This window comes from Crinia signifera, chromosome 4 (genome assembly GCF_055691185.1).
Source record: "Crinia signifera chromosome 4, ASM5569118v1, whole genome shotgun sequence".
In the NCBI taxonomy this organism is placed as follows: Eukaryota; Metazoa; Chordata; class Amphibia; order Anura; family Myobatrachidae; genus Crinia; species Crinia signifera.
In genome coordinates, this window is record NC_139220.1 from 32,464,355 (window position 1) to 32,488,727 (window position 24,373).

At 44.8% G+C, this 24,373-nt stretch overlaps 1 long non-coding RNA gene across 4 annotated transcripts in view; it reads right to left on the minus strand.

Annotated features, from left to right (window-relative positions):
• The window catches only part of LOC146073920 (uncharacterized), a 154,766-nt gene that overhangs the window by 39,669 nt on the left and 90,724 nt on the right, over nt 1–24,373 (minus strand). For 2 of the 4 annotated variants that reach the window (XR_014473340.1, XR_014473339.1), the window contains exon 3: nt 2,688–2,862. The exons of the other annotated variants lie outside the window; for them this stretch is intronic. This is a non-coding gene — a long non-coding RNA (uncharacterized LOC146073920). The remainder of the gene's footprint in view (nt 1–2,687; nt 2,863–24,373) is intronic. 4 annotated transcript variants of the gene reach the window in all.

Consider the following 24,373-nt stretch of genomic DNA (forward strand, 5'->3'; position numbering starts at 1 on the left):
CACCCTGAAGTGTGAAATGGCCCCCCCAATTGTTAACGCCACCCCACGATCAATGTCAACCTGAAGCGTAGCGAGCGCAGCGAGCCCGCGAGGGGCGTCGGTACGCGTCCCCCGACCTTTTCATACCCCCACTATCCACGTCGGCGTGGAGTTGGGAATAGAAAGTGTGGCGAGCGCAGCGAGCCACTGAGCCCGAAGCGTGGCGAGCGTACCGAGGGATTGTGGATACCTGTGAAGCCCGCGAGGGAACGCGTATACCTATGAAGCCCACGCTTCGGGCTCGGTGGCTCGCTGCGCTCACCACACTTTCTATTCTCAACTCCATGCCAACGTGGATAGTGGGGGTATGAAAAGGTCGAAGGACGCGTACCGCCGCGCCTCGCGGGCTTGCTGCGCTCGCCACGCTTCGGGTTGACGTTGATCGTGGGGTGATGTTAACAATTTAGGGGGCCATTTCACACTTCAGAGTGGCTATTTGGGGTCTGTGGGCCATTTAACATTGTTCCCTATGTAAAATCGGGTCAATTGGCCCATTTAACATTGTTCCCTATGTAAAATCGCGGTAATCGCGTCGGTCGCATCGCATGCGATTTTTTGGCCGCATGGTATGCGACCGACGCGATTTTTTACCTTGCGATGCCTAAGATCAAAATTGTTGGCGCCTTTCTAGGTAAAGAGTACCAATAATGTATTCCATTGCATATCCAGTGTTTAAAAAGACCAATTTTTAGGGCTGTTACCGCTCCCCAGTACTCCAGTACTTATTCCGATACCCTGCAGAGTGGGAGATTTTGGATTACATTTGGAAACCCCTATCTAAAAATCCTGCGTTTGTCATCCAGTTTGCTTCAGCCTTCTCCCATTCCATTACAAAAGTATTTGCATTTTATTATACAGAAAGAGGAAGATTTTGTTTTAGAATAATGTGACGATTGAGCTTTTCAATTAAACTTTAATTAAATTTGCTGTTGCTGATGTGATGCGATATGGCCCAGGATGACTGGCAGGTATTGACTGGAAGGGCATGCCGGTGCGTGCGGATCAAGGGGCACCAATATGCCATGCAAGTCAACGATTGCCAATGCTCTCTGGGACATCTACATCCACAATAACAAATCAGTTTGTAATAAACATTTTAATTGAACAAAACTTTCTCCAGGCAATCACTGTCTCTCTCTCGCCACTTTATTGTAAAACTTCTGATTTAATTTTTATACAATTAGTTAAAATCTCATCAAAATGACCACTCTTATGGGTAAATTCACTAATGTTTCCTATAATTAAAAAGTGGTGATGTTTCCCACAGCCTTCTATTCTGCCTAGATCCATGGTTGACTCCGCTCCTGTTTTAATGGGAGTCTCCAGCTTTTTTATTCTTTCTCCCGGTCCCCGGAAAGTCCCGGTTTTGAAATTTAAATGAACTGTGCAGGTGCTAGCTATCATACCCGGCGTCATGGCGTCGCTGTCCTGTTAAATGATGGCCGCTGCGGAGACTGGAAACATGGAGAGGAGACCGTGAGTGGTAACGGTAGTGGTGAGTGACGGCCACCACAGGGCTCTGTGGGACTGGTAGCACAGAGAGGTGAGCGGCTGGAGCGGCAGTGGTGAGTATCTTATTTGGTTAGTCCCGCCCATGCATCCACCCTCTTTTGTGTCAAGCCTGCCCTCTACTTGATGGAGCTGGCTGCCCTCTCCCGAAGAGGGCAGCTGAAAAGTCGGCAACCCTGCCTATATCTATAATGCAACAGAGAAATGATAGACAGAAACTAATTGGTTGCTATGGGCAACATCACTTCTTTTCCTTTTTAGAAGATAAAGTAAATTTACCCCTTAAAGGCGAATACAATTACGTGTGAAAAAAATAAAAGGTATTTGTGTATTATCACGGCGCCCCCGATATTGATCGTGCAATGTTTTTATCGCATCGCATGCCATATACCCGATGGCATGCGATGCAATGCGACGCGATTTGAGACCCCTATTCGATTAAAAATTGTATAAGCACCCTAATGGGTGCTTTTAAGCATTAAGTATACCTGTGAAGTTATGCGCGTCCCCTCGCGGGGTTCGCTGTGCTCGCCACGCTTCGGGATCGGTGCGTCGATGCGCTCGCCACACTATATAACATCAACTCCACGCCGACGTGGATAGTGGGGGTATGAAAAGGTCGTAGAACGCGTACCGCTGCGCTCGCCACGCTTCGGGTTTACGTTTATAGTGGGGGGTGGCGTGGGGGTGCATTTAACATTGTAAGCACCCATCAGGGTGCATTTAACATTGTAAGCACCCATTAGGGTGCTTATACAATTTTTAATCGCATCCCATCGCATTGTATGCCATTAACAATGTCATACAATTTTAAAATTGTATGACATTGTACAACATTGCTCGATATCGCATCGCATACCATCGTATGCCTTATGGTATACGATGCGATGGGCGCCGTGATAATACACAAGTACCCAAAAAAATATATGTATATATATATAAAGAGAGAGAGAGAGAGAGTTTAGGCAGAAAGGTGGCACTCACGGATTTAGCAAGTGAAAAAAGGCAATTTTATTGCTGGTAGGTGTTTCGGGCACAATCCGCCCATCCTCAGGGATCAAAGTACAAGTGGCAAACAACCGTTTTAAATACAGACAGGAAACCCACCCCCAACAATCATTAGTGTACATTCTACTCACCTGTGTTCCCCCAGGGTCTAGCTCCATGCCTAGCTCCACACGTCTCTCAGCGCTGTGGGTGACGCTAGGCTTAGCGCTTCCTCATCATCGGCGCACCGCCATGACATCATCCCGCACCCCCGCTGCTGCGTATCAGACGCCGGCATCCAAGCCTCGCTCTGGCTTCCACAGGTTTCTGCAAAAAAAATCAGAAACATAACATTATAAATACAAAGTGCATAGTGCATAAATCTAATCATGAAATATACGATGTACATGACAGCCTAATAAGACAGTAAAACACTACTGATATGTGCAAAAAATATGTGATAAAAAATTATAGTGTTAAGCTATTGTAAAAAGATGTGATTAAAAAAATGTATATGCGGCACCATTATATCAGATCCATTTGATTTACATTACAATTAATTTCAGGCTGATACTGATAACCTCATTGTTTCGTGTACCTAAAATTTTTAAATAATTAAATTAGGGAACACATCATTTACAGGAGCACCCTTAATTTTGGTGTTCAGAAAAAATGATGTAATCCCAGTTGCTCATTCAAGCCTCTAGGCGAGATGGTATCAAGAAGGAAAATCCATCTTGATTCTGCCTGAAAGAGCATCCTACCCCTGTTCCCTCCTCTTTTGGGAGCGGGAATATGGTCACTGATTTTTTACCTGATGCTGGCTATGCTATGTCCTTTTAATACACAATGTCGGGCCACAGGTTGATCACTGTCACCCGAATTAAGTGCATGGCGGATGGCCGAGCGGTGGTTGGCCATCCATTCTTTGAACTGGCATTCCGTCTTGCCCACGTAAAAAAGTCCACATGGACAAGACAGAACATAAATCACGAACCGGGTAGTACACATAACCGGGTACCTAATCTTGATCTTTCATCCTGTGTGCGGGTGAGCAATCGTATTGCCCACCAACATAGAGTTACATGTGGTGCACCCAACGCACTTATAGCACCCAGATGGTCTGCTCAAAAAGTACTTGGGTGCTACCTCCTTGGTCATCTCCGTGACATCCACTTTATCTGCCAGGTTTCATCCTCTCTTGTATGCTGGCATGATCTTTTTGTCCTACCAGGTCCTTATCTGTTGAAACTAGAGGCCACAACTTTTTGACCTGTTTGGTGGTTTCATATATATATATATATATATATATATATATATATATATATATATATATATATATATATATATATATATACAATGTGTGTGATGGGACAGCACTCCAATCGTCGGTAATAACTTGCCTCCGGTGCCCGCCAGAAGACCAACAAGGTCCCCCAATATAGCAGCAAAATTCGGCGGCACCTGGAGTTTAGAAATGAAGAGTCTTAAGTGGTTTAGTGATCAAACGTTTTCAATGTTATTGAAACATCTTCATCAGGATAACAACGTGATATGACAAACATACCTATATAAGCATCAAGAACCCCACGTGTAGACACCCCCACCGGAGCCGGTCCGCTATGCCAGTAGATGACGTCATCAGCCGGTACCCCCAGGGGAAATGTACCCAAAAGTACGTACCAAATAGACATAGTGAAAGGTACATGTTACATAACACCATAATGACATATATATATATAGTCCAGGTTGGTATCCTCGGATACCCTAGGGCGGCACTCAACGGTTTATTTATGTTGTCTGTTAGTAGCTGTCGAACCCTTGTAGCGCAATCTAAATAAACTATAATAATATTAATGGCGGTGAATCAATTTACAAATTATTATATTAATTTTGTAATGTAAAGCAGGGTTATTTTAAAGTTGATATGTTATATTATTGCACAACTTTACACCTAATATTTGTTTATTTTTATATATACCCCTTTCAGACCACAAATAAGGGTCGCACCGGGATTGGGAGGGGCCCTTCATTTGTGGTCTGAAAGCTCCCGGCTTATTGCCATGTTGCTGACTCGTGTAGTGGGTGGAGTGGCGGCACATCATCGGGAGGTGGGGGAGGAGCTAGCGCTTGGAGCTGACGCTGTCTACAAGTGCTTCCTCTTCCATATTTGGAGTGGCACAGCAAAAAGGGGCTTTTAATACATGCTCTTAGATTTCTATACACTGAACTCATGATAAATACACACACACACACATTTTATTTATAATATACACACATTTTATTTATAATATTGGCATGCAGCAATAGTGATTAAATACCGTACTTCTATCTTTGTATTGTGTAATTGTCCACTATGGAGGGTACTGGTGTAGTAGATAAAAGGGTTGGTTATCTGGCTTCTTTACAATTTTATTGACTTAAAAAGACCAGTAGATTCACACAGCATTACAAATAGTCCGAGAGACCTTGACTGCAGGGTTAGAGAATAAAACAGACAGCTGGGCTGTAGACAGAGAATACATACAAATTACTGAGCTGTCATTGGGAGAAAGGTATTATTCAGTAGCAAACAGCAGGGCATCTCCGCTGCACCTTCCTGCTACAAGATGGACATCTACTGTATTTAAAGTGAAACAATCGCCTCTGTAGCTTCAATTATTTTATGTTGTAGTATTTTATTTAAGTCGGTATACAGTATGTATTAAACTTGCACAAGTTAATTACATTTGCCAACTACTGTACACAGTCTTCTTTGTGCGATTGGATGCGATTCTCATTGCATCCGATCACATCTCAAGTGCTTTTTTCCAGCATCTGCGATGACACATCGGGTGCTGGAAGAGGGCTGGCAGGCGTTGGTGCAGATGAGCAGGTGGCAGAAGGACTGGCGGGCGGCGGTAGTCAGCGGCAGGTGGCAGAATTTGAAAAAAAAAAAAACATTTCAAAACACCTCTCAGCCAATCAGAGGCCTCATGTTCAGGCGATCGCTGATTGGTTAAAAAAGCTCTCTCTCAGCCAATCTGAGGGTCTTATGAAATGTTTTTTTTTTTTTCAAATTCTGCCTTTCCGCTACCGAATACTGCTACCCGTCAGCCCTCCTGCATCCCTCTCCGCTACACCAATGGTGCCAGCCCTCCTGCCACCGGCTCCGCTACACCAACACATCCCAGCATGCCTTGCCCTAGTTTTAGCATTCCCTAATAACAAAACTGGCAAGGCATGATGGGACTTGTAGTTTCACAACAGCTGGAAGGCCATAGTTTGGACATGCCTGGTCTACAGTGACTACTGTAGGTCAACGCCTTGAAATGGTCGACATACCCAGGGTCGACATTGACATGGTCAACATTACCAAGGTTAACGTGAGTTTTTCACGTAGTCCATAGTTTTTTTTTTTTTTTACCCTCTGGCAATGGCTCCTGGTCATTCTCCATTCGCAGACCCAACAGGAGCATGCATTAGCTTCCTTGTTCTCCAACCCTCCCCCATGACACTCTGGCAATGAAAGTGCAAACACGTGTGATCAGTGGCGTAACTAGAAATTATGCTCCCCCCTGCCAAAAACAAATCTGGGTACTTGTTTCCTAGCACGGCCACACCGATTTATATCGGGGTGGTCGTGTCGGAAAAATCGGGTCGATCGCATCGCATGCGATTTGGTCGCATGCGATGCGATCGACGCGACCGACCGATTTTCGACCCGATTTTTTCATTGAATGAAATGTAAATCGGGTCCCTGGGACCCGATTTGACATTGGATTCAATGTAAAATATTCCCAACCCCCCCAAATTTAACGGCGTACACCCCACCCCACGATAGACGCCAACCCGAAGCGTGGCGAGCGCAGCGAGCCCCGCGAGGGGACGCGTATACCTGTGAAGTTATACGCGGCCCCTCGCGGGGATCGCTGCGCTCGCCACGCTTCGGGCTCGGTGGCTCGCTGCGCTCGCCACACTATTCTATTCTCAACTCCACGCCGACGTGGATAGTAGGGGAATGAAAAGGTCGGAGGACGCGCACCGCCGCCCCTCGCGGGCTCGCTGCGCTCGCCACGCTTCGGGTTGGCGTCTATCGTGGGGTGACGACGGGGACATCTATAATGTGAAATGGGTCATATTGGCCCATTTCACATTTTTCACATTTTTTCACGATTTCAATGTTTTAACATTGAAGCCTATGTAAAAATTGGGGGCATCGCGTCGGGACCAATGTTAATGGTCCCGACCGACGCGATGCCCCCGATATTTTACCTTTCCCGACACGATTTCAATGTTAAAATATTTTTTAACATTGAAGCCTATGGAAATATCGGGGGCATCGCGTCGGTCGCGTCGGGACCAATGTTAATGGTCCCGACCGACGCGATGCCCCCGATATTGTGTCCTAGCCGGCAAAATGGACCTGATTTCAAAGGAAATCGGGTCCATCTTATGGATCGTGTACCTTAACTTAAAGGTACACGATCCATAAGATTGTGGCCGTGCTTGGAAACAAGTACCCAAATCTGCCCCCCCCCCCCCCCCTTCCCGACTGCAGAGGATATGTCCCAAGCGCCGCCATATTAGGTGATTATGTGTATTTCTTTTTTCCAAATGCCAGCAAATAGCTGGCGGAGTAAGCAGTGCCTCATTGGGATCAGGGGAAGGTGGCTGGCTTGGAGCTCCCCCTCCTTCTTACCGTGTCCTGCCAGATCCTGCCCCTGTTTTTCACCTGCCACGCTGCTCCTGGCCACAGTGATCACACAGCCTATCTGATAACTGTGTCTAGGAGCGGCGCAGCAGGTGGAAAAACAGTAAATTCTCTGTACTGTCCCGCTAACTGCCCTCCCTACCCGCCTTCCAGTACTGCACCTTACATCTGATGCCCCTATCTGCCAGCGTATAGCAGGCAGCCCCACTCACCCACTTGCCCACACACAACTCCAGTCACAAGCTGCAGACCCCATAGTCCAGTGTATATCTATGATATTGGTGCGATATGTCAGGGGATTCAAAATTTTCTATTTTAAAGAATTTGGAACAAAATAGTACACTGATCTTCATGTGTTGGCCAATGTATGGAGTATAAAATAATCTTTTTGTGCAAGACCACGCCCTTTGCAGCAAGGACATGCCTTAATGCATTAAGGGCAAGCCCCTTTTTGCAGGTGAGCCTACGGTGCATGCAATTTATTTCTTTAAAATCTCAAAAAATTGGAGCTGGGAACACTCATTACAAACTTTACTTTCCATTTTCGCCTATGCATAAAAGCCAAAGGAACAAACAAACCTGACAAACTTGGGTGACTGTCAGGTCGGACTTCCGTGGCAGTCTCACGGACTGCACCTGGCTTCACTTCAGTGGCGGATTTTACCGGTGGGCGCTGAAAAAAGCCACTGCTCTCAGGGATGGATTTAAGTGACTGGCCGCCCCTAGGCACCCCATTATTTGCTCCCCCCCCCCGCACGCACGCACCTATTATAGGGAGATAGGGTGGGAGATGTGGGGTAGCCGCACACAGGGTGCTTACCTAGGCTCAATAGATGGCTGTCTGAGAGGCCCCTCCGCGGACTGCTCCCATCCTCCAGCGGGTCCCGGCATCTTCAGCGGCACTTCTCCCCGACATCCACCGCTGTCTTCAACTGCAGGAGGGTTCACTGCAGCCGTCTCCCTCTCTGTCAGCGGCTCCCAGCGTCTTCAGTGTAGCGCGCAGCCTGGAAGCTACACCCGTGGCCGGCTGCCATCTTCACCTCTCGGGTATGTTGGCGGGTCCCAGGATCCCTCGTCCATCAGCCACTGGTGTCTCTCTTCCGCCAGCCACCTGGAAGCTGCAGCTGTGGCCGTCGCCATCTTTGCTGGTCTATCAGAGCCCAGGGACATCAGCAGCTACGGGATCTCTTCTCCGCTAGCCACCAGGTCTGTCACTCTACCAGGGGCAGATGTAGACCCCCTGTTTATGTCCCTGGTCTTCAGCAGCTGTCAAACCCGCAACAGGGTTTTTAAAAGAAAAAAATCACGGCACTACTTGCCGCCCCCAGCAGGTGCCGCCCATAGGCCCGTGCCTCACGGGCCTAGTGGGAAATCCGGCCCTGACTGCTCTGTATACAGTGTTTGTTTGTAAGCGTGGGAGTGTACACAAGTTCTACAGTAACATTTCATTTCTTGTATATTATGTTGTATTAAGCCGCCTGTGTGACAGATAGATCCTGACTTTCAGCTAACCCAGCATTGTACACTTGCCTCTCTGAACTAATGACTGATCCAGCTAACTCACAAGTAATTCTCTCTACAAAGCCTAAGTGACAGTGTTATGACAATATCTACCATTTTACCAGCTGTGGCTATTGACAGATATTCCTTTAATAATAAATAAATCTGGACACCACTCCTTAGACATCAGACAGTCAGCAGTTTTTGAGATGTCCGGTGTTTGACAAAATGAATTTGTCAAAACTTAAAAAATTTAGTTTGAGAGGCAGAACATTCAGTAGAATCTCTACACGATGACATCACAGAGTACTGCGGGCCCTATTCAGACCCGTTCGTTAGGCGGAGTGTTTTCAGAGTCTAGCGAGCAGGTTATTGCCGTACCGCCGAACGTGCACCGCCCCCTACCCCATACGAATCCCTGTGCAGGACTGTGAACGCACACATCTGTTCGAGAGCGTCTGCACAGAGGAAAAATACTTTGATGGTTAATTACCATTGAAGAATTTCTCCTCCTCTGTCCGATGCTCGCAACAGTCGCGTGACCTAGGGGTCATTTAGCGGGTGCATGTGCATGCCAAGCAGGGAGGGGAACGCCTGCGTTTGCTGGGGCCCTCCAATATTTCTATGGGCGTGCCCACTGTTTTTGGTCTTTTAAACACCAGGGGTCCACCCTGGAGTGCCCCCTGCCTGTCGATCAGGATACGAGTGCCTCAACGAAGGAATGTACATGTGCAGGGGCCGTATTCGGACTTGTGCGCATAGGACTGAATCAGCTCCTGTGAGAGGCTGGGAAGAATAAATGAGCAAAGACTGGCACGAAGTAAAGCACGTTACTTCTTTGTGTCATTGTTCTGTATGGGGTAAACTTACTAAGATGGGAATTCTATTGACGATGGGGTGTTGCCCATAGCAACCAAACTAATTCTATCAGTTATCTTCTAGAAAGGGCTATATAAGTAGGAAGTAGAACATGATTGGTTGCTATAGGCAACATCCAATCTTCAGTAGAACTCCCATCATAATAATAGTAATGCCGACCAGCAGCCAGACACAGAGGGACCTAATTCCTGACCGCACCCTACTCCGCCGCTACTCCTTAATATGAGGACACGCATTCCATTCACTTCCACTCCACTCATAAGTACTGTGGATATTACATATTGACAGGAGGGGGTACTCATAAATGAAAAGCCTAATCAAGGGGTATGGGAGAGAAAAAAGGTTGGGAACCGCTGTTCTAGAAGGTTCTAAATAAATAAGAAGTCGATACTGGCCCATCTTCAATAGAACTCACATCTTAGTAATTTTACCCCTAAGTATCTGCACCGTTCCAAGACCACCATAAAGATACTAAAAAAAGTTAGATTTTTTTTTTTTATGAAAAATTTATATATGACGCGTTTCGTTTATGGCACTAAAATCACACAGCAGAAAGTCTTGGCTGCCTTGACTATATAGTGCAGATCTGCAGTATATAGTCAAAATTGCATGCCATCGCATGCATGCAGTCAGGGATCGCATCGCATGGCACATCTAACCGCGTGTACACACCAAAAATCAGAGTTTATTTTATTTTGCATTTATATTATTTGCTGCACTTTAAAAAAAAAACTGTCAGTGTTTTTTTGTTTCCTTGCTAACGTCGTACTTCATGTCCCATTATAACCACCATCCGTTTACTCAGGGTAGGAGACTGAAGTGTCCCAGCATTAATCAAGTCTTAAAAACTAGTATTTAATATTCTAAAGGAAGTATTTTGATCATTTCTATGGTAAAATGCTTTCAGTTGTGCAATTCATCATCTATGTTAATTTTATTATAAATTATTATTGAACAGCTCATTAATTTAAAAAAAAAAGTTTATTTTTTGCCGCGAAAGGAAAAAAAAGAGTTAACTACTGAGAATTCTGCAGATTTTCTGCCGGGGAAGAAGAGATTAAAAAATAAGTGTTAGATTTTTTTTTTCCCCTGTTACTCAGATGTCTGGTTTTTTTTTTTTTTTTTGGAAATCAATCCAATGCAAATGACAAGATAGATGAAAGTAAATGTGCATTTAATGAAGTAGAACAAGCAAAAATCAAGAAATCTCAACTTATACAGTTGTGTGTCTCATAGCCTCGAGAACATATGTTCAGAACTTCTTCTGTTTGTTAATAATCATTTGTAAAATGGTGATATCAGTAGCGGCTCATCGCTCCACTTTCCGCTGCTATTGAAGATCACCTGGCTGAATTTAATATGGATTATATTAATTTGAATACAAAAAATATTCAGGATGAGATACCCCCTGGTGAAACGCTGGCAGAAGTATAGAGCAGATATTCTTAAGATATTAAAGGAGAACATCTAAAAAACAAGGAATAATCAATGTGTTTACTTCTGTGCGTGAAGCATCCATTGTTCACACTTTCTCTAATTAACTTTCTTTTGGTCAGAATACGCGTTAGCCGCAGACAATGGGGGTTATTCAGACCTGAACTCAAAGCACTTTTTTTTTTAGCAAATTGGCAAAACCATGCTGCTCTGCCGGTGGGGCATATGTAGCACGTGCAGAGAGAGTTAGATTTGGGCGTGGTTAGGGGCAGCAACCCCGTTTGTATCATTTTTGGGGGTGTGCCCAGCGCTCTCCTAGCAGAGAAGAACAGCAGTGTCCTCTGCCCCCCACACACACACACACACACACAACTGCCCCTCCACCCGCAGGACACTGCCACTCATGGGAGGGACAGTGGGACAGTCTCCAAATAATTGTAATTGGGACAATTGTGAGGTACGGTAGTGCAGAGGAACAATCTCATGTGCCATGCTGCATGTTACCAGTGAGTAAAATACAATCCCAGTTTTGGACTGGCCCACTGCCTGTGGGCCCACCTTAATATAGCTGGTCACACCCCCTGTGGAAACTGGCCACACCCCCTAAAGGGGTCCCCTATAACTTCATCTCCCGGTGGGCCCTTCATACCCCAGTCCAACACTGTACAGTACAGTATATGGGAGAGCTGCTTACTCTTCAGGGGCTGTGAGGGACTAACTGAAAAGTCGGGAGCCTCCCGCAGATTCTTGAAAGGTAGGCAATCGTATATATTATATATATATATATATATATATATATATATATATATATATATATATATATATATACACAAATATAGAAAAATTGTTAGAGAACAAGCAAAAGTATGCCGGCACTGTCCTTACAAAGTCCATCATTCACCATTGGAAATGTTGGATGATTTAGCGGAATCTGGAAGCCATAAGCTGAATTGGCCCTTAATTGGACTTGCCTGTACAGACACCTCACATGTTCCTTAATGTATTTAAAATAGAACTCTTAGCAACATTTCGTTTGGCAGTAAAATTGTTTTCCCCGGTGTATTCAATAGTTTGTTGATTTCTTATCCATTGTAATTGAAATAAACAGGTCTAAGTGGGAGTGCTACTTTTATTCCTGGCTTCTGTTCTTTCCAATAGATATCCACAGCCATCCGCAGACACCCTCAAAAGCAGCTGAATCAACAGAGTTAATCAATACCATCAGCAAAACATGCTGCTAAGTTCTTATCAGCTCAAGCACACTGTCAAATACAAGCTTGTTTCCTACTCGGAGGCTCTTTGTACTCGACAAATTTGCTTGAATGTTTGTTTAACCACAGGGGGATAGCTAACCCACAGATTACCTTTTTTTACTTACCAAAGCAGCAGCGGCAACAGCATGACCATTCATAGCAAGCAAACAGCACACAAGAGTTCAGCAAAATATACAGAAACTACTTAAACATACTTTCTGCTTTCACTGATTGCGTGAACTAAATTCAAACGGATAGGGCTATTTCACACGCTCCGGCTCCTGCCGGGTGGCGAAACCCCGCACGGCCAGGAAGCCGTGCCGCACATAGCAGTTTACAATGGTGGAGATGGCCACAGCCCAGCAGCCGTCTCTTCCAGTGGTGGGATCCGGCTGCAACCGGGCGGCCGGGCCATGGCCGTCCCGTGTCAATGGACACAATCGTGCCCATTAACAACTACTGTGTGCAGCAAGGCATTTGGCCGTGCATGGTTACGCCTCCCGGCAGGAGCGGGAAAGTGTGAGCTAGCCCATACGGTCTAGTTGTCCAGACATCATTTGGCGTGCAGGCCAAATAGGTAATTTGCAGGAGCGGATTGAGAATTAAAAGTGGTCTTGGAAAAAATGATAGAAGTGGCCACAAGTGGGTGGCACCAAATCAATTCTAGGCGGGGCCAAAACCAAAATAGGCGGGACCTATGTGGAAGCCGTTGGTTTCATTATGTTTGGCAGTGTAGTTGCCCCGAGAACTTTAAGCTACTGTGACTGACCTCAAACCTCTAAATTTCACATAATACCCAATGGCGGGGATGACCTGACGCTGCCAACAGGAGTGTGTGGACGCTGCCGGCAGGGGTGTGGTGCCGCATGCAGCTCTTTTTGGTGTCACCCTCCAGTGGGGTGACACCAGAAAAAGCCGGGTGTGGGCTGCACCCCCCCTTGTGATGCAACTGAGCATATGGACCACCAATTAGTGTACTGCGTCTCAATGCACGGCAAGTGGGCTGCCACTGTGCGCGCCACATTTTACCATTCTCATTTGTAGTCCACATGGATAGTAAGGTATGAAGTTCAAAAAATTTAAACAATTAGGAAAAACTCACTACGCCCATATTCTACATCTACTTTTTGACCCTTTTGACCTAATGCATGTTGACCAATAGTTGTCAGCCTATTGACTGTCAACCTTATTATTGTTGACCTAAAGTCCAATTGCCTAGTCGACCTACTTATACAGATATAGCCAAGGCCGTCGGTGCCACAATATGGACGCTTAGTGCCCGCTTGGCTTAGCAAGTCGCACCCGCGGCTCAGAAACACCGCGCTGCACCGTGTGCCAGCTAATGCTTTTCAATGAGTCATGGGTGCGACTTCGACATAAGAGCACGGCGGCTGATGCGCGCCTTCCGTCATGCTTTCTACATGTGCGGCATGAGCTTGGTGATCATGGAAATATCTTTATGTCTGCAACGGTTGCATTTGTTATGTATTCTGTCTCTGAAATGAATGAGCACTTTGTTTACAAACAATAATAATCCATTTTCGAAAAAAGAATTAAAATTGGTGGATAAACTCATTTAACGGTGTCATTCTTCAAAGCAAAACATAGCTTTAATGCCATTTAATATAACTGTAACAACTATAGCAGATTCCGTGACTTGGTGCTAAATGAAGTGCAGTATACACGAGGATGACCTGCTTTTATGTGCCCATATTTGCATAAAATTAAGTTTAACTTTTATCTCATGTCCTGTAACATTAACCTGATCAGTCAGAGCCTTCTCTGCCACATTTGGCTAGCTCAGTCACGTTCGACATTCCACAGCCCCCACGCTGCGTTGCTGCTTCTTCACACAACATCAAACAAAGTGCGATACACAGCTGGAGATTACTCCATGGCGGCAGAAGATGTAAAGTGCTTTGACAAATAGGCATATTTCCTATGTTGCATCTTGCAACCATATTTATCAGTGATATTCTGTAAGACTAGAAATGGAATATAGCTAAAGGTTCAATCAATACCAACCACCAATTAAAAATTCATAGAACCCCCTCAGTGCTTATTTTGATTTTCAATAATCTGTTGATTAGCGTGGAAAAAGCATAAGTCATAGTCTTTCATTCAATTATTGAAATTACAAATAGCATGAAACTACTATGAGAAGTGTCATGTTTGTAAAAGCTCAAACCAAGAGTAAGTGTGTGATACTCTAGTGACTGTGGCACTACAAATCCCAACATGCCTTATCTTCACATTTGTGGCAGGGCAGGCTGGGTGGTATACTGTAGTTTCACAGTAGCCGGAGTGCCACAATTTGCCTTCCTCTGGCTTGACCCAAAAGCCATATATGGGTTGATGATGAGCTTATTACACAACAACTTACTGTAGATGTTGACAAAGGTCAATTCATTTATTTAAGTCAATAATAAATCCAACTGGCCGATTGGCTGATGAAAAAAAGCATTTCAGCCAATGATTGTGGCCTATCAGTACATTTAATGCACAGGTGGAAAATCAACTCCCAAGCTCAAACAGGCTCCTCCTAATGGTCTGGATTTGACATGCAGTACGTTGATGGCATGACTACAATAGATGCCACCTCAAGAGAAGGACATCTTGCCTTACTTCAATCCTGTAAACTCAACTACTGTATGCCCACTGGAGACCAATGTTTTTCAAACAACTTCCAGATTCTTTAGAATTACAGCCCATCACCAACTGACCTTCACTAGCCAACTACAAGAAAGAAAAACAACTGTTCAATAAACAAGACCACTCACTGAAATACAGATGGAGCGCCTCTCATATAGCCGGGTCCTGGCGATTCTATCGCCAAGCGCCAGGACCCGCCATTAGACGAAAGGCGGCGCGCACGCACGAGACGCGGCTTTGAACGCCCCATTTCATCAGAGCCCACCGCCGCCTCCTGTTGCTTCCCCGCTGCTCCCCTGTGCCGCCCCGCACCCACCTAACCCTGCCCATCTCCCTGAAGCGGAAGCGGGCAGGGATTCTGCTCCCCACCGCCGAGAGATGGAGACACGGGTGCATGTGAGATGCTTGCGCGTCCCCTTCAGATGGAGTGCCTCTCCGTCTGCTCTCGCCAGCATAGGGGATCTGGCATGGACTGGAGCTATATAAGAGGCCAGTTGGCATTGTACAAGCCTTCGATGGCACAGTTGTACAGGTGCCAAATCATAACACAGTCTAAACTAAAATTGACTAAAGTGTGCATTTTGAGAATTGAAAGAAGTTGCCCATAACAGCCAATCGGATTTTACTTATCATTTATCTAACACATTCTAGTGGATAATAGCTAGAATCTGATTGGTAAAAACTCACAATTTACCGTAAGAGCATTAACAACCAACTGGGGACTCCTCATCACATAAAACTCAAGCGCACCCATGTTCACAAAACCTTCCAAAAAGAACACCCTAAACTACAAACCAACAGACGAGCAAACCCAACATGATAAGCGTTGACACCCACTCCAATAAATAAAAGAATGACCAAGAAAAAATACCAACTCGAGGGGACATACATGACCTGTAAAACAAAAATGCCATCATGTTAACAAACAATGGCCAACCAAACAAAGTAACAAAATAGCAATAACCCTGCACACTACATTTAGCCAAGGCTTATCCTCTGCTCAAGTCATCAACGGTATGTTCTATCAAAGAAGTCTGCCTTGGTCACCTCCGCTGATGCGTTTCGGTCTTCTTATGCTTCTTCCTCATAGCTTCATGAGTAAAGATGAGTAGAAGGTTTAAAGCTGCAACAAAACAAAATCTACCAGAGGGCAATTAGCATTTATATGTGTAATCCAAACTACATTTCTGACATTGGGGCAGATGTATTATGCCTGATGAAGAAATAAAGTGGAGATAAAGTAGAAGGTGATAACGCACCAGCCAATCAGCTATGTTTAAAAAATGAGAGTAAGGAGTTGATTGGCGTGTGCATTATCACCTTCCATTTTATCTCCACTTAATCTCTTCACCAGGTTTAACCCTTTGCGGTACAATTTTTTTTGCAATTAAAACAGTCTGGTTTAAATGTTTAAATGAATTGTAATTTTTTTTTTATTAAAAAATGGTCTACATTGAATGTTGAACTACGTTAATATTCTTATTTTAAAGTGGCTCACCAGTGGATCTGCTATTAGCTCTAGGGCTGTTTAGCCTGATCAGGCGTTGGACCTGAAAGGGTTAATACAACTGCCTCATTGTCCTAAAAATGACCATTGGGTTTATGATGGTTTTCAACCTTTTTTTTTCACCTACTCAGATGTCACATCGTCATCTGGATGTAATACTGTAACTCCTTCCTTTCTAGACGGCACTTGAGTGACAGTAGTAACAGTTAAGTAAAAAGAAAAATCTGTTAATTGCAATACTCATTGATCATGTAATTGTTTTATTAGTTTCAGTACATATATGTTGTATTGTAATTTTGTCCCAGATGGTGGATTCCCTAGCTTCTGAAATGGGCCAGATCCTAATGCTGGAGAAGAAGACACCGCTTTGGAAAGTGAGCAATTACAGACTGATTAAGATTATTGGATACTTCATCCGCTGTCAGGATACCTGAGCAAGTCCCCGACATTTTTTCTAAAAATAACAATTTTCGGAAAACAATAAAAAATGTAATTAAAAAAAAAAACAATGTGGTCTTTTTACATTTTACACCCTCTATTTAATTCTCCCATAAGAAGATGGATCCTGTGACTGATTCTGGAAAGCCCTGGAAAGTCACTTGAGCATATGATATACTGTATTTACCATAACATGTACCTAAAAATCACTTTCGGATAACTGGAGCCATTTAGAGCACATCCTACAGGTAGAGCCATCCTCATCTAGCCCTCCGGGCTGGTGTTTAAGTGAGCCACAGCTGTTGGACTTAATTCTATGCTAATCCCCTACTGTATTGGCTATCCAGAAAAGGCCAGCTGAAGAAGGCTCCATCTGAAATTCCCTCAGCTACACCCAGGGCCCATGTTAGATTTCACCCTAGGCAAAACTTCAACCTACTGCCCCCCTCCAACCCCACACTGACACCAATACCCACTTTCTAGATCCCTCCTCAAGTCAAATATTGGAGGTGGCATCAAAGAAGTTGAGCTACAGCACCAATTGCTTTAAATACAACAATTATTCCTCCTTATGGTCCCTACACACGAGCGGACGCAATTTCAGTGCCCCTACATCTCCCCATGTGTAGGCCCCAATCAATTCAGATATAAATTCTGGAAATCGAATTTTAGACAATTGTACGATATTTTGGGCTAAGCCTAATCATATCTTGGTTAATGCTATTAGTAATTGATTCCATTAACGAATTTACTTTAACCATTTTTTTTTCTTGAAAATACATAACGCCTTCAGCGTATGAGAGTTTTTATGGTTTACTTGTTAATTTGTTAGACAGATAATTATACAGCGTTTAAGTACTGTGTATAGATCTTTAAGTATTTTAATCAAGCATCTCATTAGATGGAGATTGGATGACATCATTTAAGATCTCCCCATTTATCTTCTCATTACTTGTCTACCACTCATGAATAGAGGTCATTTTATATTTGACAACATCAACAACATTATCTGCTATAGAAAATATACTTTTTAAGGGTATAGAGAAACCATAAAATAATCATTTTAGTAATTATAGCTTTTCCTGTAGCAGTTAATTGATGCCTTCCTGCTGTAAACATAGTATTAAAAAAAAACCTCTCTGTGGATCTATTTTGTTTTAATAATTGACAAATCAGCTTACAGCTGAAAAGAAAAACGTCAAATATTTTTTTCTATATCATTTTTCTGGAAGAATTAGTTATTTTTACAACCCCGTCCATGCAATGGGCAGTAGGACTCATGTGATATGCTGAAACTGGTACAATTATGCTTTAAAAGAGAACATCATTCTACAAGGAAGCAATCGGAGTATTCAAAATGTGAACACCTCAGGGTTGCCTACCCACCCAGAATGGTCGGGAGGTTCCCGAAAATTGGGTCCTCCTCCTGGCCCCCCGGAAAGGTGGGAAACCCTCCCGGATTCCGTGGGACCGCTACGCCACCCCCTGATTGTGGCGTCTTCCCCCATACCTTTGGATTTAAATGCGGCAATCTGCGGGTCTCAGAGGAGGGGGCGGAGCTAAAATGTCCACAATCGTGTCATTTTAGCCCCGCCCCCTCCACGGAGATCCGTTAATTGGGGTTTTTTTTACATCCTGGGGGTGGGGCTTAATGATGTAAAGCTCGAGCCCCGCCTCCCGAACTACAGCTGGATGTCTCCTCTCAGGGCTTCTCCCGGAGAGGAGATAGAAAAAGTCGGCAACCCTGGAACACCTATAATACATAGTTGCCTACCTTTGATTGTGTCTCTCCGGCGAAGCCCACACATGGGGGGGGGGTAGACGATGAAGTCACCAAGCCCCACCCCGCACAAACTCTGTGATTCACTGGTCCGTAGAGAGGAGGTGGGGCTTACATGATGCAAAATAAAGATATTCACTTCATTTTAGTCCCACGCCACCAACCGTGAATTACGGCATTTGAATTAGCGGCTCCAGGAGAAAGCACGGGCTCCAGGCACACACGGGAGGCTTGTCCATCTTCCCGTGGAGCCAGGAGGGGACACAATTTTCGGTAGCCTCCCGGGCCATTTTGGGAGGGTAGGCAAGTATGCTATAATATCAATGCAACAATGATGGTCGAAATGTTGACATAGAACATGTTGACATCTGCAGACTGTTGACCAATTCACAACATCAACTTGTTGAAATCATCAACATATTAAAAATGTCAACATTCCACACAGAATGTAAAAACGCATCTTTCCAGGTATATCATTTGTACCAATAATAGGACTGTTGCAATCTAATAATAACCACTAGTATCAGACCTAGAAATGTGTCATTCAGAAAGATATGTACAGCCAGGGGTGTAGCCAGAACTTTGTTGGGCCCAAGGCAAGATTTTGAATTGGCCATGTCCCAAAGTTTATGGAGAGACACATTAGGGGGGTTATTTACTAAAATGAGAGTTTTTTTGTAGAAAAGTTGTTGCTATGGGCAACAACTCATTTTCTATCTATCTATTATCTTCTAGAAGGTGCTAAATAAATACGAAGACTCTGATTGGTTGTCCTTAGCAACATCCCATCCTGCCTTAGTAAATGAACCCCTAGTTGTTAGTTTTATGATCCATAATAGTGCCATAGTTCATTTTATGAACCATGTTAATGCCTTAGTTAATGTTCTACCCCAATGTAGTGCCCTAGTTTATTTTATGAGTAGTATCCTAGTTTGCATGATGCCACACAGTGCCCCCAATTATACATACAGTGTCCCCAAATGACATACATACAATAGCCTTCATTCAGCAGAGGACGTAGAAGTAAAAATATTGCAAACGGGCGAATTTCTGACTATTGCCCATGTTTACAGACTGTAGCGCACGTGTGTGTGACCTTTCAAAATGTGATTGTATCTCTGAAGAATGCAGTCATACTATGATTAGCGGTGGCAGGCAGAGGGGGGGGCAGTATTTTTGGAGGTCCATCACACGCAGCAGGTACAAGTAGAAAGGATTGCGCTATTTGCTGCAGATGCGGCAAGTCCTGTGATACATTTGCAATTACAATGCGTCTTAGTTCATATTATATAGCATTACATTACCCTCCAGTTCATTTTATACCGCATAATAATGACCAGGTCCAGGGGCGTAACTAAAAATATGGTTAACCCTTAGGCACCCAATGATTAATAATGAACAGTATATAATACATGTAACCATGACAGCTAGGTGCCACGGCGCCCGGTGCAAGGGCATGTTTTGCGCCCCCCCCAAATTTGTAGTAGGTGAGGCTCCTGCGCAGTGAAAAGGGGGCGTGGCCTAACATTACACCACACGCCGTAATGCCCATTACACGTTATACCAAACACCGTGATGGCCATTACACATTATGCCACACACTGTAATGTCCATTATATATTATACCACACACCGTGATGCCCATTACATATAATGCCACACACTCTAATGCCAATTACACCTTATGCCACACACCGTAATGCTTATTACATATTATACCAACACACCATCATGCCCATTACACATTATGCCACACACTGTAATGCCTATTATATGTTATGCCACACAAATGCGGCTTACCTAAATGCTTGTTGCCAGGAGTTACATGCAATGCCAGGGGTTTCATGGTCGTTGCCATGGGAAATTCATGCTTGTTGCCATTGGGGATCACATGATCCTTGTCCAGAGGGTTATATGTGTAATACCCCCATAGTAGATACTCCTTTTACAGACTTGTGGGGGTATCACTGCTCTAATAACCCCATTATGGTTGTGGTTGTTACCCCCATTTCCCCCTTGGCAGCAGCAGGGCAGACAGGTATACACTCATATTCACCTAATTACAGGCCAGCAGAAGAAGGGGAGCCCACCCCCTATGTTTTCCAACTCCGAGTTATTTTATTAAACTAACAGCAGGGCAGGGAGGATAAAGAGGGGAGCCCAGCCCGTATAATGTGTCCTGAATTTGCAGAGTATTGCAGCGGAAGGGGTAACAAGGGCAGAGTGGTGCAGCAGAAGGGCATGTGGAGTCTTACCCTCTGTTGTGGTGCACGTGCCCCCTTCGATCTCCAGCTGCTGTGATCTTCAGCGCTGCCCGGGATGCCAAGCACCACTCCAGGCTGTGCACTTTGTCCAGGACTTTCCTTCTGCTCCAGACGCTGGGGTGAGGTCCTTCACGGAACTCGGCGGTTTCTTCACTGACTTGCGGTACAGGGAAGTGCAGGGCTGGCGGCGCCCTGCATGTCACCCGGGCCCTGGCACAGCGGTAAATGTTGAGCGGGCGGCAGAGCAGGTAGGGCTGGCGGCGCCCTGCTTGTCACCCGGCCGACACAGTGGTAAGCGGGGAGGCGGGAGTGACTGGGGTAGCAGGTAGGGCGGCTGGCGGTGCAGGACTGGGATGCGATGCAGGCAAGGCTCCGGCCCCTCTGCTGGGCCCCAAAGTAGCAGCACTTCCTGCACCTATGGTAGCTACACCCCTGTATATAACACACATAACTGTGACAGGGAAGGTGGCCCCTCTCAGCTCTGGGCCCCATTGCAGCTGCACCCCCTTCACCTATGGTAGCTACACCCCTGTATATAACACATGTAACTTTGACAGGGAAGGTGGCCCCTCTCAGCTCTGGGCCCCATAGCGGCTGCACTCCCTGCACCTATGGTAGCTACAACCCTGTATATAACACATGTAACTCTGACAGGGAAGGTGGCCCCTCTCAGCTCTGGGCCCCATAGCAGCTGCACTCCCTGCACCTATGGTAGCTACACCCTTTATATAACTCCTGTAACTGTGACAGGGAAGGTGGCCCCTCTCAGCTCTGGGCCTGATAGCAGCTGCACTTCCTGCACCTATTGTAGCTACACTCACTTTTTTTATCAATAATGAGCCCAAAAAAAGCCAGAGCTGTAACAGGTGCGTAACTACAGTAAACATGAACATTTTTATGCAAGAAGAGAGATCTCCGCATGCTATGATATAAAATAATGCTGATTAGTTTGTAAAGTCGGGGGCCTGCAGTGACTTGAGCACAGGACACTCTGCAGCAATTCCTAATTTAAATTTACCTTGAGACCAGGGTAATAGGACTGTAAGTTATCACAAAATATTACATGTGGTATTTAAGAGGAGCGCAGGACTGCTCCAGTGTCTGTGTTCATTAAAGCTGAGATCTTTATCTAGGCTATGACTACATAATTACCTTCAAATTATTATCTCATCTCTGTTGAACTGTGCTCATCCCTAGGTCTGCGTCTTAAAATATTTAGAGGACGATTGTAGTAAAGTGCAGCATTACAGTGTATTGCCATTTGCCGGGATGTCTACGATCTGCAATAAAAAAAATGTTGTTTACGGTTCCGGAATAGAGTTTAAAAAAAAATTGTCTTTTTTTTCCTTTGGTTATATGTAGCTTTATTTAAACAAACATGGAAACGAGAGTTTATTTAAAACGTAGATGAGGCTTCACTAAAGTACCAAAAAAAAAAAAAAAAACACTCATCCATAGAGCTATGTATTTTATTTTTTAATTTTGCCATTCCCCAGCCCTCCTGATTTTCCTCTCATCCCATGACACATGCAATGTTGACATCTGGTTCTATGAAATTGGAAGTGACAGCCTGGGTACATTATGTGTCAGTCCACTGCAGGAACAATTATCTTCTATTCCATGTTCCTTCAGTTTCATTCACACGGCGACTATGAATTTGCTTTCAAATTTTAACTCTCGGCAAGTGTTGCTTGCTTTATAGATTGCTTTGTAGACTACATTATCTCATTTTCAGCATTAACTTCTATTTTTGTAGCTTTAAGACAATAGGGTTCGTGGCTTGGGCAAAGGTCTCTTTTTTGTTGTTGCATTGCTTTGTGGGCTTGATTCGGATCTGGTTGGTGATGCCGTTGCAGTGTCTTCCTTTTGCCGCCATCAATTGCAATTATATGCCAATATTATACCTCCCAACTTTGGTTGTTTTTTTTTTTTTTCAAAATTGGGACCTGCCACACTGAAGGTGTGGCTGGCCCAAGAAGGGGGTGGAGCAACTGACAGGGTGAGCGTGGCCTTCCTTGAAAAGAGGGGTGTGGTCTAGCACTACCAGAGCAGCTGGTCCTCCAGCTCCCTTCCTGCAATGAAGAGATGCTGTGTGCATGTATAAGGCGTCTCTTCAGCAATCACTGTTGCTCTGGACTGTAATGGGGACAGTTGGGAGGTATGTAATATGGTCATAACATAAACTTTCTATTGGCAGATATGTATTGTGTGACATCATTGCACAATAATCTTATCACTAATTAACTAACTTAACTAGAAATAATCACACAGAAAACTGAAGCGCCTTTTAAAATTGGTCAACCAGAATTTATTAAAATCTTTAAACTAAATCTGGTGGCAATAAGAAAGAACGGCCAGACCCACAGTGACACTACGACTTAACGCCGACACTCATGTCCACGACATGGTATTCTTTAATTTATTGGCAACGCCAACCAACGCCGGGTCTCCGACTCTCTCCCCAATACACCATAATAGAGCCGGCCACACAGCCAAACCCCAATGACCCCCCCAGTAGGAAAGCCATTGTATACAATGTATTGGGCAAAGAGCGCACCCTAAAAACAGCAGCGCAATAGCCACTGTAACTGCCGTTCTTTCCCGCCACCAATAGGTTGACAAACCCCAACCGGCAAAGAAATAGAAAAAAAGCGGTTGGGGACAAACAGGTGACCTGGGGAGGGAGGGTGGGGAAAATTCCTGAGAAAGAGATGGAAAAATTCAGTGCATCATACAAAATGTCTATTAACCCCTCACTAACACACCCCTTATTTAAATTACCTACATCTCTAGCCTTTTAACTGTTTCCCTACCGGAACAAAACAATGCAAAGCTCACACAACCCCTCAGCCTAGAACAGGGATGGGGAACCTTCGGCTCTCCAGATGTGGTTGAACTACACATCCCAGCATGCCCTGCAACAGTTTCAGTATGGCCAAATAGCAAAACTGTTGCAGTGCATGCTGGGATGTGTAGTTCAACCACATCTGGAGAGCCGAAGGTTCCCCATCCCTGGCCTAGAAGTTTATCATCGCTTGCACTATTTGCACTCGCTTTTCAGAACCTGAACATAGGGACGCCCACTGCTGTTGCATAATTTCCATCTGACGGCATATAATTCGTGAAACATTGCTACCGTCTTTGCAGACTAGGTCAGAGGTGCCGATTTATGTTTTTGCTGGTGGGTGCTCAAGACAGTTGAAAGGAGGTGTGGCCTTGTGAAATGGGCCGTGTCATTTGGGGAAGGGAAATTAATGCACCCAGTACTGTTGGCCAGGCACTCTCAGCTGTAATGGTGCAGAGCAGCGTCTTGTATGTGCAAATGCGTATGTGCCAGCCACTGGTTATGGTGAACTAAGGAGCCTGCCCTCGTCCATGTATTATTCCGCGGATGGAATACACTCCTCTGAGTCCCATTATACTCCCCCGCCATACTGT